This window comes from Argiope bruennichi, chromosome 3 (assembly GCF_947563725.1).
Source record: "Argiope bruennichi chromosome 3, qqArgBrue1.1, whole genome shotgun sequence".
Classification (NCBI taxonomy): domain Eukaryota; kingdom Metazoa; phylum Arthropoda; class Arachnida; order Araneae; family Araneidae; genus Argiope; species Argiope bruennichi.
The window spans coordinates 86,097,278-86,104,862 of NC_079153.1; positions in this window are offsets into that span (position 1 = coordinate 86,097,278).

Consider the following 7,585-nt stretch of genomic DNA (forward strand, 5'->3'; position numbering starts at 1 on the left):
GTATATGGAAATGCATAAGGGCATAAACAATGGATAAAATGCACATATTTGTGTAAGATTAAATGTTTACCACTTGTGTAATGAGGATTTTATACACCCTTGTCATTTCATCATCATTCAAAATTGTATTTCCTATCTCCAATAGCACTCTGTGGTTCAATGAATCAAATTTTAGAACAAATATTTAAATAAAATCAAAGAAAAGCAGCAAATTATTGAATACTACTTTGAAATTTTTGTAACTATCATAACATGGAATTTCTGAGCAAACTCCGAGACATATTTGTTTCAATCAAAAAGAGAGAGAGAGAGAGAACTTTTAACTCTAAAAAATTAATTAACATGGAAAAAAATATCATCAACACTTTCACAAATAAGGAGCCAAAATATATCAAATATTAAACAAGTTCATACAAATTATTCAGGCAGAATAAAAACTTTCATATTTTCTTTTTTTTTTTAAATACTTGTATGTTAATAATGCATTAAAGAAATATCTCACATATAAAGGCCAGTTCAAAAGATTTATACAATATTGCAATTAAAATAAATTTACTTCAATAAATCACAGTCTGAGTAAAAGCAAAAAAAAAAACTCAGAGTGTAGAACAAGCAGAAGCTAATATTTCAATCTAGTGAGAATAAAGTCAGAAACAGGAAGAAAAATCATTCTTTTTTTCCTTAATTTTCAGATAAAATTTTTTAAATGATCATAACTGCACTAAAAGAAATACATCGGACCAAATAAAACAGAATATTAATATCATAAAGATGAGAATAATTGATAATAATTATAAAAACTTCTAAAATTTTTAGAATAAAATTGAAGATTCTGAATCAATTCGTGGAGAAATTGTTTTATTATCTGTCACATATAAATAAATTAACATTCAAAATTAGATAAACTTTAGCCACCTTTAATCTTCAAATTTAAGATATTTCACTACTGATAAAAATGCTGGAGGAAAAATATATTGATCTGAAAAAGTGAAAAATCAGTTTTATAATACCTTTCTTCAAATATTCTTTAATTTTTGTATAACAAACACTAACACTTGTCTATATCTAAATACTATGACATTCAGCTTGCTTTAATACAGTTATGCACATGCCTGACATTTATTACAACAACTAGCATCCAATATAAATAAAATTTTAATTGAATTAAAACAGCCTACATATTAAAACATTTATCTAACCTGATATCATAGCTATCAACTGTTAAAAAGCTGTTGAGTTATTTGGTTTAAAAACAGCACAAAATTTAAAAACTGAGAAAATAATGCATTTTAATTGTTCCGCTCTATGTTGATGTACCATCAAGAATACTTATGTATTCTTTTAGAAATCACCAGATGAAAAGTGCTGTACAAAGCCTTTTTCTATCTACATATTGCCACAGTTCTTCTATCCAGCAATTTATCTGAGACATCTTTACATAAATAATTTTTCAATAAAAGTTTGCAAAATGAATTAATATTTCTCCTCTTTGGATTCTACAATACATTTGGTCCCCAATACTTCATATTTGGCTCAGAAGAATAAAGTTGATAAAAAAGAAACATTAAAAGAATTCTCTAATTATTTTGAAATTATTATTAACACTTACCCAAAATATTATCAATTAAATGTTTAAAAACTTAGAAATAATTTTAAATTTTTAAGAATAACTGTTGGTAAGAATATTAAAAAAAATCATTATAATTTAAATTTTTCTAGATTTAAAGCTTAAAATAAATCCATTTTTTTTTTTTTATTATTTATTTAATCAAAAATGTTAGCCCTACTTTTTTTGTTTGTTTGTTTATCACATTTTCAGGATTTTCTTTAAACTACAGAAGAATTAATTATTAATTCTTAATTAATAATTATGCACAACTAAAAAATTTAATAAAGAAAATTATAAAATTAGTATAATTTATACTAAACTTATTTTACAATTAAAGTAATGGCATAACCAGATTTTTCCTAACAAAAATTATAATACTGAATAATTAAATTCCTAATAATACAAAAAAATATTAATGAATCAACTCCCTGCTATTTCATTTATATAATCAGCTTTTTATATATGATATATAACACATTATTAGCTATTTCAATCTATCTTTCATTATTTGTTATATAAACACCTACATCTACTCTCATACTGGAAGACCATTATTTACATGATATAAATCCAATTTCAAAGCATTTCAAAAAAAAGAAAATTAATTCAGATTGCAAACTCAAATGAATAGCAGACAAATCATGAGTACCATTTTTCAAGAACAAATTCTTCACCGAGACTTAAGATAATAAATATATAGCTTTTACTACCTATGAGATACAAAATTATGTCTAAACAAAAAGACATATTAATTAGTATGGATAATAAAAAATAAAATTTGTACAAAAAAGCCCTACTTTGTAAAGAAACAACATTTTAAATTTCTAATATTGTCCATATCAGCTAATCATTTATTTTTATATTTGGTAACTGATTCTGATTCACAAATTTTCCATTTTGTATTCAAAAATAAATATTAATAATAATATAATGTCAGAAATTTTTTTTTAATGTTAGGAATAGTTTTTTAATTATATGTAATTAAAGCAAATTAAACACAAAACAAACTTTTACTGGGATGCAAATTACTTCCAGAAATGTATTTCATACTTTTATTTTTCAAAAGTTTATCAGCAAAATAATAGATTACATAATTAATTCACAACCATATTTTAGCTGTTCAAGTACAAGAAAACTTCAGAAAGTTTGCATTCACTTTTTTTAATTAGAAAAATTATTATTTTTAATAGAAACTTTCTAGTAATAAAAGATAATCAATTTTTAAATTTCTACATTTTTACTTTAATCAAATTATTCTACAATTCTAATTTTTTAAAGTTCTTCCTAAACAATAGGAATGTTAATTTAAGCAGGTAATTTTGGAATTTAATTTTGAAAAAGTCTCACAGGGTAAATAAATAAAATGAAACAATTTCAAGCACCCACATCAAACAAAGTACTAATGCTTTGAATTTTACAAAATAATAATAATAATACATATTAATAATTCATAGTTCCGAGCATAAATTAATTGTTGATTGACACTTTTATTATTTCTAACAAAAATTTGAAATTATAGTAAAAGGTAATATTTGATTTTGTGTTCAAGAGTATACATGCCCTATTTTGATGCGGACACTTGTTAAATGCTGTTGAAAGGTTAAACACTAAAAGAAAAATATACATTATCAATCTTTTAGAATTAAAATGGATTGCTTTTACATGAGACAAAAATAAATGCTGCATACCTAAATGACACTTCAAATGGTTCAAAAATTGTGAATCAGCAGTTAAATGCCTTTTCTTATTTTGAAAGACTAATGGCTCGGTTATAAGAGATGAAGATGAGATAAGCATGAGTATACAGTTAAATATATTCTGCCTTTTTCAGATTTTCTTCCCTATTTGCTCCAAGAATTAACACATAAAATAATAAAATCCTACATAAAAAAAAAACAAAGAAAGAGTTCAAAAAATAAAGAAAAAAAAAAGCAGTTCAGTTCATTTAATTTTAAGTACTTAAAATGTTAGTAAGCAGAAAATATACAGTTTGGCATTGTATTATGAAAAACCATCTTAACCTCATTGTTAATTTAAATGTTAATATTTTGAACAACAATTTTAATGCCTTCACCTCCAATTTTATCCATTCATTATAAAGATGCCCTATTTATACGACAGTTACACTGATTTGTTTTAACAAGTCAATATGTATATCCAAAATCCTAAACAATTTTCAACTACTACATATCATCCATTAACTAGACTTTAAAATCAATGCATCAATTTTTTTTTCTTTTGATTTATTTTTGAGGCAATGCAAAAATTCCCTTCATTTTTACTCTTTTACTGTATTTTAAAAATAATTTAACATATATCTACGAAAGTTTTTCTAATAATTTTGTACTAATTTTTAAATAATTTAAGAAAATAAATATATATAATTTAATTGTATTTTAAGTTACCTTAGTTTTTTTTAATATGATTTATAAGAATTTATTAAAATCTATGCTTAAAATTAAATTGAATGGATTAATTAGAGAAGTGAATAAATTATTTTTTGACAAAACCATACATTTTTCTGGCTGAAGAAGCATATTTTTAATTAAAATGCTCACGGCCGAAGAAATTTTCATTTTCTTTTTCTGCAATGATTATATATATATATATATATATATATAAGATTTACTGTGAAAGATCTACTGACATTTTTAACCAATTTTCTAATAAAATAAATAAATGCATGTTTAGAAATGTGGGAGAAAGAAGAGGCTGGTATTTCTTTTTTCATAGATTAACAAGAAATTCTTAAATATTCAGAATTCTATAGGAATAATCATACTTATTCAATAAAAAAAATGATAACAGAGTGTAAATACAGAGATGCTAAAATAATATTTTTAAAGAAGCCTCCTAATTAATTTCTTTTAACATTTTTAGATTATCTCATTAAGAAAAGAAAGTTTAGAAAAGAAAGTTAGTTTGCAAATTTTAACTAATTTTATAATACCAGATTTTCTTTTTTTACAAACTTAATATTACTCAAAAATTCATATGAAGAAATAACTTTACAACTTCATATGTGCAGAAGTTAATTTTGAATCAACTGCAAATTTTATCATGACAACTCACTTTTCCATCCTTTCCTCTCATAATGGGTCATGAAAATGGTAAAGCTATTTAATTATTTTCAAGATTGAAAACAAATGGCTGCTGGTTAGTTTCATACCCAGCTTAATTTATTGTGGAATATTCTCATTAAAATTAATTTCCATAAAAAAAAGAATGGTAAAAAAAATGAAAGGAAATAAAAGCTAAAACAGTTTTTGTGAGCTTAAGTAAAGTCAGACTCTCCCCCCTCCCCCCCAAAAAAAACATTTTAATTTTAAAATTAAAGAATTCATAATCAACAAGTTTACCAAATGAGTGGGATAATTATCAATGTCTTTATGGAGGTGAAGGCTTAAAGTTAGAATTTTTATAAAGGGAAAAAGAGGAGGAGGAAGAATTTAAATGGCTTTGTCTTTGTTTAGTACTAGAATCTTTTTGAAGATTAAATTTTGAAAAAAATTAATTTCAGTGCACTTAATATTGTTTTAAATATTTTACTTCTCTATAATTTTTTTTTTCAAATTTTAAAAACAGTTCAGTACACAATATTGTTAGTCTAATATATCAACCATCTAGTTTAATTTAATTAATTTTATTATTTATATAAGATTTGAAATTCTTCTCTTTATATAATTAAAAATATTTTTTTAATAAAACTCATTCTATATAACAAAAAGAAACTTTAAATTTTAGACAAAACTGTCAATAATGTTAAAACGAAGCATTATCATTAATGTTAATAATGTTATATAATTCAACCTTTAAAATAAAAAAATAAATTATTCAGTAAACAATTAAAAAGACAGAACCTATATTTCCAAAAATTGTTATTTTTGAAAAGATTTAAAAAAAAACTTTGGTTAAATTACTATGTCAGTGAATTATTTCATTTCCAAAAGAAAAAGAATAATGCAATTAATATAGAAGACCTAGCAAAAACAAAAAATATTAATCTGTTAAAAGAAACAATGTGAATATTCTTATTTATTATAGTTAGGAATAAACAATGCTAATACTTTTCATATAAATATTTCTTAAAATGTATATTGCACAAAAATATTTAAAATATAGATCTGAAAAATATGAAAATACAATAAAATTCTTGTAAAGATATGTAATTAAAAATAACTCATATAAACAATTTTAACAATTGAATAAATTAATTCATAACATTAATATAATTTAAATTCCAAAAAATTAATAAAACTACACAATTTTGAATGTATATCATTGTATTTTTAAAGAGAAAATTTTAATTCTTGCTATTGCTTGTTTGGTTACATCCAATAACCAAGCAAGACAATAGAGTAGATCAATTATTATTTTAAAATGTATTAACTCTCTTAAATATGATATAAATTTCTTTTCTATGCAATAATCATCATCATCCTTAGCCAAATTAATTAACATCATTAGAATTGAAATTAATTAGGGGAAAATGATCATTTAAAAAAAACTGCAACATTACAAAACTGATTAATTGTAGCCGAATTCTTACACATTACATTCCATTTAATTTTGCAAAGAATATTGTCATACTAAAATTGTATCAAAAGTTTAATTAAGCTTTACAAAAAAATAAAATGAAAAAATTCTAACAGTGGCCTTAAATTATATTATAGGATAAAGAGAGCAACTTGAGCAACAACAATAATTTTCAGTTAAAACAGGGCTTCTTAAACTTTTTCAACTTGAGACTGCTTTTGTCTGCAAACAAAATATTCTGTAAAATATATTTAAAAATATCACTCACTTTTAAATTTACAGATAAATAGGAAAATAAAATAGTCATTAAACCATTAAAAATCATAAGCAATGAAAAATCTTATTAATTGTATTGCCTTTGGAAAATTTTAATAAGATGATTGATACAAAGAGATAAAACTGAATTACTTTTACTTGTTCACCTTCAAGAATCACATAAAAGAAAACATTATCAATGTTTTAGTGACCCAAAATTTATTAATGAAGTCACTTTAAGATCAAAACTCTTAGTTTAAGAAGCTCTGAATTAAAGCAAACAAAAATTCATATGAAACTTTTGTCACCAAAACTGCCAAAAGGTATTTAAAATTCACACTATTAAAATAATATATTTTTAAAATGAGATGCCAAAACACATGACTGACATAGAATTAAAATAAAACAATACTATAGTACAACATGCTCATGTCCTATGGATAAAGAATTTGTACCAAATCTGCTTCTGTATTAAAATATATCAGTACCCAGAGTTCTCAAATGATGGTTGGTTGGTAGGAAGTCATCAGAAGGAACAAGGCACTGAAGCAGATAACTTCATCCATAAGTAACCTATGTATTTAAAAAAAATCCCAAGTTACAGTGAAACATTGTTAGAACAAGTCTTTTGAAAATAAATTTGTTCCCTCAGTTTTAAGAATTAAATATCATTTAAAAAAAAAAACATATATTCTGAACAGTCAAGAGAAGTTCAAAATACCTTATTTTAAAATTTGGTTTGTTGGTTTTAAATTTAAAACATTTTAAGAAATTTAGTAGAAGTATTCAACTAAAAACAAATAGTATTAAATTAATTCTTGATTTATTTATTTTTTAATCTCGGATTGCTTTAATCTGAAAACTAAAAAATTAAACTTTTCTTTCAAACATTATATTATAAAACAATTTAGAGTCCATTTGATTAACTATATCAAACAATTTAATTGGGTCTTAAAAAAAGGGATAATGTTTTACAGTGATATCTTAATGTTTACACTTATAAAGAAAAATATATTTAATGCTTTTAAACCATCAGAAAATTCAAAAAAAGTGAAAAGACGGCACATCTCAAAGGAAATAAGAATCTTGGCTAAATGGAAATTACTTTTATTCACAATAAAAGCATTAAACTAATAATAAAATGAATTCTCTTCAACAATAAAATAACTCACTCTTTGAGAAGTA